Genomic DNA, 11,045 nt, shown 5'->3' with positions numbered 1-11,045 from the left:
GAGACAATGGATGTAAAGCACTTATCACAGTGCCTGGCCTATGGTTGGAACTCAGAAAATGGCAGTTATTGCTGACCATGCCATGAAGTAGAAGTAATCATTATTACCACTTAGGAGATGAGGAAACTAAGGCTCAGAGAAGTGAAGTGAGCTGCCCAAAGTTACACAACAAGAAAGGGAAGGAGCCTGGTTTTGAAGCCTGGTGGCTCTGGTGCTCCCTTCAGCAGCACATACACTAAACTTGGAATGACACAGGGAAGATTAGTATGGCCCCTGTGCAAGGATATGGCACGCAAATTCGTGAAGTCTAGTGGCTCTGACTTCAAAGTCTCTGTTCTTCCCACTCCCTCAAGGCACTTTACAAATAAATCTGCTAATGTGTATTCATCACACCTTAAGATGCTCAAATCACACCCTAAGGTGAAGGGTTTTGTTTATAACAGAAGATACAGATACAGTACTTCCTATTTTCAGAGCAGTAGTAGCCTGTGTTGCAAACTATAGAAAGAGAACATGAGCAAGCATTACCAGGGTCTGCACCTTATCAGATAAGGTGCAGTCTCACTGCACCTTATCAGTCTCACTGCAGTCTCACTGCACCTTATATATTTCTCTCAGTGAAATATATAAGCACAATGTATGGGAGGGAATTCTGGAAGCTTCTGGGCTGTTCTGATGTATTGAGATAAAATGATCTTAGAAAACATTCACTCCCAGCTTTGCCTCTTGATGTCTTTTTTTGGTATCTTAAGATTTCATAGATCTGTTAACTAGCCTCTTAGCAGAGTCCCAATTAACCATATATTAACATTTATAACTTGGAAAGATCTTTTTCATTATACTAGGATGAATTCTCTGGTCTGTGGGCCAACTCCAGCCTGCTACCTGTTCTTGAAAATGAAGTTCTATTGGAACATGACCACACTCATTTGTTCAAGGCTTCTTTCATGCTACAAAGGCAGAGTTGAGTAGTTACAACAGAAACTACATAGCCTACAAAGCCTAAACTATTTACGAGCTGACATCTTATAGAACGTTTGCTGATCTCTGCACTGGAGAAACATGTACAAAAAGTAAGTGTGGCATTTGTGTGCTCCAACATCCTAACACACATTATTTCAAGGCACTAATAGTTTGTCTCCACTGACGTATGTGGCTTAACATCTGGGAAGATACGTACCTTTTATATGGACATTCTATGTACTCATATGACTTGTGTTTTCACATAAAATGTTTCTAAAGTCTCCTCCCTGGATAAATACTCTGAGAATCTTGTCTCAGATGAATATGTTTGGGAGGGAAACATATTCCCTAAATGTGTTTGGGGAGAAACATGGTATGAAGGGACAAAGGGCTTTAAGATCCCTTGGGTGGGACCAGGGGATTTATGAAGTAACCAGGTTGGGGCTGTGCCCTACCTCAGTACCTGAGTAAGAAGCTTACCAATCCATGACTCTTCTCTATCTCTGACCTCAAGCATCAGAGAGTTGAAAGAGCATAAAGCTTATGGGTCATGTTTTCTGTTACTAGAGTCTTCTGAATGGCCTAGAGATGCCAAAGGAGACCTAGCCCTTGCTCTCTCATGCCTCTGGGGTCAGTCCAGTGCCAGACAAAATAGTGAAGGTAAATCTATCACATCCTGTCTTGAGGCCTCAGAGTCCAGTCCCTGAAAGAGTGTCCCCAGACCTCTGGGAAGCCTGGATGTCAGGGAGAGTGGGAAGGAAATTGAAATAACTCGTTTCCCATGACATCCAGTCTATTAGCTTGAGTGAACTTGACTGATCAACTTCTTGTAGGTTGGGAAGAAAACTAGTTGTTAGAACAAGAGCTGAAAGCTCTAAGTTTTTTCTATCAGTTCCTCAAACAGTCATCTGAAATTTCTAGTATCAGAGCTTCTGTCTCTCTAATTCTGCAGGGGCTAAGACTCAGCTATCTCTATTAGTCATTTGTATTCTAGTGTATGTAGAGAGGGCCTAAGACCATGTGGTCTTGGGGGTATAAGGCCTCCAAAAGTGGACATGGGGGGCTTGTCCAAACCAGACAACACTTAGGATACAAGCTTCACACATGTCCTAGGCCAGCCCGATCTCTTAATCCCTTTTTCACTGTCTCACTACACAACAATGCCTCTATTAATGAAACCTCTGGGGATGAAACTCCTTTACAATGAACATGATGTGTTAAAACAAAATACCAGCTTCATAAATCACACTAAACAGTACTGCAATATATCAGGTGGTTCAGCTGCAATATTCCTGCTGATTTAGGTAGTCAGGGCACAAATCTCCTCAGGCACGGTTTTGATTCATCTCTCAAAGTTGAAGGAAAACAGAGTCTACCTACCCTCATTGGAGACTCTATCTCCCACTGTTTCAGGTATTCTGAGGCCTCTTGTTCTCTGACTTTCCCAACCACAAAATTCATTCAACAAAATTATTTATTGAGCGCCCACTAAGTATAAGATAAGGAGATCTAGTGGTTAAATGAACACACACACACAGACACACACCCCACACACGTTCACACAAGGGGAAATCAAGCAAATATTCATACTAGTGTATTACAGAGTATAAGTGTTGTGAAATCATGTAAGAAGGGAACCTGACAAGTTTAAAGGGGAGGATGACATTGGAATTTGTGTAAAATTCCTAATCTGGGGAAGAGTTTGGTTCCTTCAAGAACTAAAAGAAAGGACAATACATCTGGCTAGAGAATGGATGGGAGAAGCCCAATAGGTATGCTGGCTGGATCATTGGGAGACATGGATTCATGCTAAGGATTTTAGTCTGAATTTTATTTTAATGTTTATTTATTTATTTTGAGAGAGAGTTAGAGAGGAAGGAAAGGAGAGACAATCCCAAGTGGGTTCCGTGCTGTCAGTGTAGAGCCCCATGCAGGGCTTGATCCCACAAACCACTAGATAATGACCTGAGCTGAAATCAACTGCCACCCAGGTGCCCCAAGTCTGTATTGTTAAGAGCATATTGTTAAGAGCATATGTTAAGAGCATAAACCCAGAAGGGTTTACAGGAGGAGGTTTATAAGCTCAAATGCACATCTTGAAGAAAATTTTATTTTATGGACAACAGATTGAAAGGGAGGAAGAGTGGATGGGGGAAGACAGGAGGCTGAGATGTAGTGGAGGTGAGAGGTCATGTTGATTTAGACTGTGTGGTAGTGGTAGATTTGGAACAAAGTAGATTTTGAGCATATTTAGGGGTAAACTCAGTTGTATTTGGGTTGGATAGGAAATGTGGTAAAGGATAGGCAGTATCAGGGTGATTCCAAGTGGGTGTGTCCTGCTCCATGGTTGGAGATGCCACAAACTGGGTGAAGAACATAAACATAGAGAAGGACATGGATTTGGAAGGGAAGGGAAGATTATGAGTTCCACATTTGCTAACAGATCACAATTTGAAAAAAGTTCACTTTAGTCTATTTACATTTAAAACCTTTGAATTCTGGGAAGTTGAAGGATTTATCTTTTATTCATAGAAGTGGGTAGAGAAATATTTGGGTAAAAAGGAGACTTCAGTGTCATATTTATAACCTCCTCTGCCTTTGAAGGGGAGCCTCTTTGATTGCTGGGCATACTGAAGCCAATGCACAGGGAATTGCTCTGTAGCATAAAAGATTGAAAAAGTAGCGGTCCTGAGGGGCAGTCTTCAAGATCATGTACCTTGTGAGGCTGGACTGGAAAAAGCAGGCTCTAGGAGATGCACAGGAAGGTGAGGAGGTAGGAGGACTCTGGAGTAGAGAAACATGAAAGAGGAGTTGAGGTAGCATCCTTCCTCTGAGAAGTACACTGCAGAACCTTGTCCACATCTTCCCTGTAAAATATTCCATAGATTTTCTTTTGCTTACCATGGAGAGAGCTGAAATTGGGTTATAGGAATGCCAGGGTGAAAGTGAACCACGTTTAGGAAGATGGGAATGGGAGTTGACCCACAGAGATGAAAATGTACGTGTGCTTGCCTCCTGGCTCAATCTGCCCTTTCAGCACTATAAGACAAGGGACTGGGAGAAAAAGAAAAAGGTGAGGAAAAAATAAGAGAAGGGAAGGCAATGGGAAGGGAAGGAAGGGTACCTTGTTGGGGTACTATTCTCTGTCTTCTTAAATTAAAAATATACTGTGAGGAGGATACTGTATATTAAATTAATTCATACTAAGGCAAAGGATAATGACTTTTAGAAGGAAAATGGCTATTGACCCCTTCATCCCCTTTCATGGGGCATTCTTGGGGTGGAGGTGGTTTTGTGTGCTTACTTGTATATTTATTCAGTCCTTCATCAAAAATTTGTTAAGTACTTACTTTCTTTGTTTTGTGAATTTTATTTTACTTTTTTTAAAAAAATTTTTTATTTTTTTATTTTGAGAGAGACAGAGAGAGAGAGAACACAAGTGAGGAAGGAGCAGAGAGAGAATCCCAAGTAGGCCCTGCACTGTCAGCACAGAGCCCAGTGTGGGGCTTGAACCCAAGCACCCTGAGATCATGGCCTGAGCTGAAACCAAGAGTCAGGCACCTAACCGCCTGAGCCACCCAGGTGCCCCTATTGAGTACCTTTTCTGTGTTAGGCAGGGGTATGAAGATAAGAGTCATGACGCCTTATATATTTGCAGGGAATTTACCACTTAATGGGAAGAGAGGCCAACAGAAACATTTCAATAGGATCCCTGCTATATTAGGGAATAGGAGAATATAAAAGGGGCTTATGAGCCAGCCTGGGGGATGGTAGGAATGCTTTATCCACAAGGAGATACTTGAAGAGAAAACGTGAGTTTCCATTAGGTGATGAAGCAGTGAGGAGGGAAGCTAAATCTTGTATTTGGAAGAAAAAAAATGACTGGGGCTGAGTTAAGCAGAAAACGTACTAACTTACCGTAAGAATATTGAATAGCTCAAAGAATTACCAGGAAGGCTGCAAAGCCACTTTTGGAAAATGAGAGAAGAGTAAGTTGGCTAGGCAAAATCCAAGATCATTTCAGGCTGACACCACAAAGGCAGTCTGGTATAGACAATACTGTCACTGATGCTGAACAACTATAAACCCCAGTTGCAGCCTTGGTGCTGCTGCTGTAGCAATGCCTATGGTTGCCATTATGGCCTCTCCTAACCACTGGGATGCATCCTTGCCTTCCCTGCTTCTTTGTATTAATAGTTCTGATTGAAAGTTGCAGGTGGGCATATCTGATTGTCTGGGCCTACGTAACACCCTGCCTCTCCAGCTGTAAGGGAGTCTTGGAAAGCAAATACGTGGCTTTTTCAGCATCTATAATGGGAATGGGGCAGGAGGGTAGATTGCAGCCTTGTACCTGGATTCAAAAAGAGAGCAAGTCCTCTAAATAGGAAGGGAGTTCAAATGATGGACAACCTTCTTTTACTAATGAGGGGAGAAGGATGGAAGCAAGAGAAAGATATTTCAGGTAATTGTATGTGAATATGTAGAAAGCTTCAAAGGCATGATGAGCTATAATGCAGTGTTGGGAGGCCTGTTAATAACTCAAAAGGAGATGGGAGAGAGAAGAAGGAAGGCTAGGAAGGCAGACAAGGGACTTGTTTCAAAGGTTTTATGCCTACAAGTTTTGCCTTTCCTTTTAGAGGGGTGTGGCAGATACAGTTGGTTGCCGGCTCAGTATCCATTCATCTTTCTTCCTTACCAATGAAATTCCAATTTTGATTTGGATAGCTATATACCCAGCTAGAATTCCTTGTAGCTAGTAGTAGCCTTGTTACACAGTTCAAGTAAATGAGACATAAACTGAGGGTTCCTGTCTTTCTCCTTCCTAGCTGAATACAGATGTGAGCTCTGGAGGTACAGCAACCATCTTAGGATGATGAGACAACAAGTAGGGGACAAGGTCAATGTATTAAATGGCAGGACAGGAAGATGGAAAGAGTGCTGCTCCCTGTTTCATTTGAGAACTGCCTACTCCCAGATTTCTTGAGACAAGTCCCTATGTGTTTAAGTCACTAGAGTTGGATTTTCTGTTTTTTTTTGTTTTTGTTTTTTTTTCAGCAGAATGTGATCCTGACTGAAAGAGGGAAGGAGAGCAGCTAGGAAACCAATACAGCCATTTATAAGTGACTTCGTGGGGCCAGAAGAGGTAGAATTGGGAAGAGAGGATGGACTGAAGATGTGAATGTGGTGAATGTATATGATGAGATAAGTGTCAATGAATGTGGTGAATGTATATGATGAGATAAGTGTCAAATGGGATGGGGGCTATGTGGGTGGAATCTACTTCAGGTACCCCAGAAAACCATCCCTAGCATTGAGGTGTTAGAGAACTCCATAAGAACACCTGGAAATCGTGGGGTGGGGAGGAGATTGTGACAGTGGGTGAAAGGGAGAAAGAGAGGATGTGTATGGTTTTAAAGACTAACTTCACAAGTTTCTTTTTATTATTATTTTTTAATGTTTATTTTACTTTTGAGACAGAGACAGAGCATGAACAGGGGAGGGTCAGAGAGAGAGGGAGACACAGAATCTAAAACAGGCTCCAGGATCTGAGCTGTCAGCACAGAGCCGGAGGCGGGGCTTGAAGTCAGGACTATGAGATCATGACCTGAGCCGAAGCCAGACGCTTAACCGACTGAGCCACCCACCCACACAAATTTCTTTGTAAATAATACACACATTTTACAATGTTAAGCAAAAAACTGTTAAAACTATTAAAATCTTTCCAAATTCCACTACCCAGAGATAATAATTAGTGCTAACATTTTGATTATTTCTTTCCAGCCCCTAGTGTTTTTGTCCCATTCTTGCCATAAAAATGATTCTATAAATAGTTTAACAAAAATGTGATCATTATACATATTGTTTTCTAGTCTGTCCAACATTTCGGATTTGGCAAAACTGAGAAGGCCTTCTCATGTCATCACTATCATTTTAGTGGCTACATGCATGGTGTTCCATTCTGTGGATGTAACTATCATGCTATAGAAGTCAAACTTCAAATTTTTTTTATTGTTTCTCAATTCATAACCACTTCTGGACGCAGTGGGGCAACTATTAAAGGTGATTCTGGGATTGAAAAAGAGGTGGCATTAACCTTGTCATCAGTTTTATTTTTATTTTATTTTTCTTAAGTTATTTTAATTCCAGGATAGTTAACAATATTCTATTAGTTTCTGGTGAACAATATAGCGATTTAACACTTTCATTCACCACCTTGTGCTTATCACTTATTTAACCCGTTACCACACTCGCCATCAGTTTTCATATGATAGCTTGTCTGGGCTGTGATAGCCCAAAACATTGTGACAATATTTACCTTATTTTATTTATATTTCGCGAACTTGCCTTAACATTGAACACCAAGTTTCTGAAACCATTACCTTGCCGGCTACGACAAAGGAAGATTTTTCTCTTTAGCGTAAATACATGTTTGGAGCACTGCAACGTACTGGTTTTTCTTTTGACACATTAAACTTTGTAGGTGAGCCATTTAGCTCGCAGGAATGGGAAGTGCAGCAGTTCAACTAAAGGTTATTGTTTTAAGGTGTACATTTAAAAAGGGAAAAGGAAGCCACCCGCTTCCGCAGCGAGCAGGGTTCGAACCTGCGCGGGGAGACCCCATTGGATTTCAAGTCCAACGCCTTAACCACTCGGCCATCGCTGCCACGGAGACGATGCGCAGGCACAAATACTTTAGTACAATAACTGCGCGCAGGCGCGCCATGCCCACCAAGAGGCGGAGCCTACAGACTCCCTGAGCTCGGTTTAGAGAGGCGTCGGAGGCTGACCGCACAGCTTTCGTGAACTACATCGTGGAAGCTAAGAAATAGAAACTCCCTGAAGGAGTTTAAGTAGACTCTTTTAAATAGGAGGCCTGGGAAACCCTTGCCTTCGCTGCATTACGAAAATCGCAAACTTGTTTGGCTTCTGGTCACTGACCTGATTTTTGCCCTCCCCCTTCCTCATTAGGTCATCGAGAGAGCTGTGAAACAAAGACTTCTTCTGTTCAGTTCTGCGGGCCCGCGCTCTGGAAAATTTCTATTTCTGCGGGGTGTGCGTGTTCTGCGTTCCCGCGTTGGCCGCGACGCCTCGAGCCCTCCTCTGTGCGGCATGGAGGGAGGCGTGAGGAGTCATACTGCTACTTGTGGGCTCTACTCTCCCGAGCTCCTCCCCAAGCAGCCGTCTCTCATTACCCGCCCCCGCCCCCGCCCCCAGGGATCGCTTTACTGTTGAGCCCTGCTGGAAGAAATCGGGCCCTAAGTGTGGTCTCAGCTGTCAAGTGTTGAGGAGCCTGGAAAGTGGTTTGAAAACCAAGTTCTGCGCATTAGGTCTGCATTCTGCCTTTAAGTATCATTTGTTTCCTCCCTTAAGCGCTAGGCTCTTTTTTTGGTTTACTTTGTTGAAGCTCTAAGACCGGGTAGGTCCATTCTATGCCGCCTACTTTAGGGAACAGAGGCTCGGGATTGTGGCGCGTGGGTGGGTGCGGCAGACTCCAGGGTGCAAGCGCAGCTTCTTACCCGCGCACGTGGAGATATGCCCACGCCCTCCCACCCCGGGCATCAAATGGTTGATGCAAGATTTGGGAAAAAAGAATAGGTAGACTTTTTCTAAATTTCTAAATTTCTTTTTAAATTTAAACTTTTAAAATTCTAACAGCGTTCATGGAAAGAGACTTCACCATGTATGTATCTCATAGTGTTACCTCAGGAAGGCAAATCCTTGCCTTTTGGAAACCTGGATGTTAAGTGAACTCACTTGATGTGTGAATTTTTTTGAGAATTTTCCATACTATTTTTTTTCATACTGTTTCTTTTAACTAAATTACGGTGCTAAGTGTCTAAACGGATTTAAAGGGGGAACAAAATAAGAATTATAAGAAATATTTTTATCTAGTTTGAGATTTTTAGAATTTTTATCTTTTTTTTTTTTTTTTTTTTTGGTCTGTTTTTAATTTGACAAAGCTACAGGAATGGTCCCAATTTCTCTATGAATACTATACGGGAACAAAGTTACTCCTGACAATCCCAGGCATAAGTTTCACCATATATGTGAACTTTATTTGGCACTTTTCCAATAGAGATTTTCCAAGAAGAAATAATACCTTGTTCTTGTACTGTGAAATAACCTATCATTTAATCTTACTATTATATTAGTTGTATCTTGATTTGGAAGTCTTCTTAAAAATTTTTTCTTCTGTGCCGTTGAATGATAGTATTTACTGAAAGCCTTTTTTCTTCCTTAACCTCCCCTACCCCTTTTAGGAATTGTCTTCACTTAAAAGCTTGACAGTAATGGGAATTTATTATGGTTACAATAATTTAACTGAGAAATCTACTCTGAGGGTTTCTTGTTCATTTTTTGGTTTATTTTTGTTGGGAAGAGAAGACTGCAAAGGAAAAGAATCTGTTACACAGTTAATATGTATTTGGTGAGAACAACTGTGATTAAAATTTCTTTGCAACATTTCAGAAGTGAAATAACTACATTAACATTTAATTTTCAGCTTATTTGAGTTAATGTAGGTTTTCAGAAAATGAAATTGCTTTTTTTTCTGATTTATCATGTTGTGAAAATGATTCAAGAGATCAAAAATTATTATAGGTGTTTTCACAAAGTGTGAATTTACAAATGAATTCTTTCAGTTGCAACTTTAGGTCTTTAGCAATGCCATTTAACGCAATAAATGGCAGGTAAGGGAAAAAGAAGTAAAATACATGTTTCCAACATAATTATAACATAAATGTATTATGATTCACAGTAGCAACCTAAAACGTTGATTTTCAATCGTGGATATTTTACTCTACAAAGGTCCCCTGGTGATTCTGATTCTGATTTACTCTACAAAGGTCCCCCTCTAAACTACCCCCAGATTCGTTTATGTGGTAGCTTTTATTAAACAATTTGGGTGTGGAAGGCAAATATCTTATGGCTTTCTCTAAAACCTTTCTTGATGCCACTTTCAGAGGCAGAATACTGAGGGGAGGGGTTATGTTTTAGGAGCAGTATTGGCTCTTTTTATAGCAATCAAAATTTATTTTGAATTATTTTGGTGGTTTTTTTTTTTTTTTTTGAGAGGGAGAAAGAGCATGTGAGCAGGGGTAGAGGGGCAGAGGGAAAGAGAGAGAGAGAGAGAGAGAGAGAGAGAGACAGAATGAGAATCTTAAGCAGGCTGTATGCTCAGTGAGGATCCCAACCCAGGGCTTGATCCCATGACCCTGGAATCATGACCCAAGCAGAAATCAAGAGTCAGACGCTCAACCAGCTGAGCCACCCAGTTGCCCCAGTGGTGGTTTTTTTTTTTTTTTTTGAATGAAAAATTCATACAGTTTTAATGTTGGAAGAGACGTTAAAGCTAGTCCAATCCCCACCCCCCCCCCCTTTTTTTTATAGACAGGAAACTGGCCCATGAATGGCTTGCCCAAGGTCATGTAGCTAATTAGTGGTAGATTTAAGACTAATTTGTTATGTTTGCCCAGTGTTACTAGATTTCATGTATTCTTTGTTGGTCTCTGGCTCAATGGCATGTAGATCAAGGAGTGTGTATATGGCAATAGAGTCAATAGTAGGAGAGAGTTGTGAGTTGAATGTTGAAGGCCTATGAGATATCAGAAAATTAATATATTGTGGTGGATTATTTTTGTTTTTCTTTATTCCAGTATCCATCCCCCCAACTGATGATGACACTTCATTTGTGCTTAAAGAGGACCACTTCACCTTCATTGGATACAGCCTTACTTCAGCTGTTAATCAAGGTATCCCACCTCTTCTTTCTAAGCGGTAATCATGTGACATATATATATATATTTTTTTCCTACAAAACAAATTACAAAAAATTTAGTGACTTAAAACACTATGAACTTATTATTTCACAGTTTCTATTTGTGTCAGGAATGTGGTCATGAGTGTGGTTGTAGGTTGACTAGGTTCTCTGCTGTTGGGGTCTGACCAGATTTCAAGATGGTGACTGGGACTTTGGTCTCATCAAGGGCTTGGGGTCCTCTTCCAAGGTTGTTGTTGGGGTCCTCTTCCTAGTTGTTGGCAGAATTCAGCTTCTGTGGTTGTAGGACTTGTTAGCTGTCAGT

General features: G+C 41.1%; 1 protein-coding gene and 2 non-coding genes across 3 annotated transcripts in view; 2 read left to right on the top strand and 1 right to left on the bottom strand.

Moving 5' to 3' along the window:
- The first annotated feature begins 211 nt into the window (after nucleotides 1–211).
- Nucleotides 212–320, top strand: LOC113600436 (U6 spliceosomal RNA). The gene has a single exon (XR_003421430.1). It is a non-coding gene; the product is annotated as a U6 spliceosomal RNA (small nuclear RNA).
- A 7,225-nt stretch (nucleotides 321–7,545) lies between these two features.
- Nucleotides 7,546–7,627, bottom strand: TRNAS-UGA (transfer RNA serine (anticodon UGA)). Its single transcript has one exon. It is a non-coding gene; the product is annotated as a tRNA-Ser (tRNA).
- Nucleotides 7,628–10,627: 3,000 nt separating this feature from the next.
- CTNNA3 (catenin alpha 3) overlaps nucleotides 10,628–11,045 on the top strand; it is a 1,731,503-nt gene continuing 1,731,085 nt past the window's right edge. The window contains exon 1 of the mRNA XM_053207653.1: nucleotides 10,628–10,715. The gene's annotated coding sequence lies outside the window, so the exon portion shown is untranslated. The remainder of the gene's footprint in view (nucleotides 10,716–11,045) is intronic.

Source organism: Acinonyx jubatus, chromosome D2, assembly GCF_027475565.1.
Source record: "Acinonyx jubatus isolate Ajub_Pintada_27869175 chromosome D2, VMU_Ajub_asm_v1.0, whole genome shotgun sequence".
Classification (NCBI taxonomy): domain Eukaryota; kingdom Metazoa; phylum Chordata; class Mammalia; order Carnivora; family Felidae; genus Acinonyx; species Acinonyx jubatus.
Note: the sequence above shows the minus strand (reverse complement) of the source record. Positions and strands in the feature narration are given on the sequence as shown.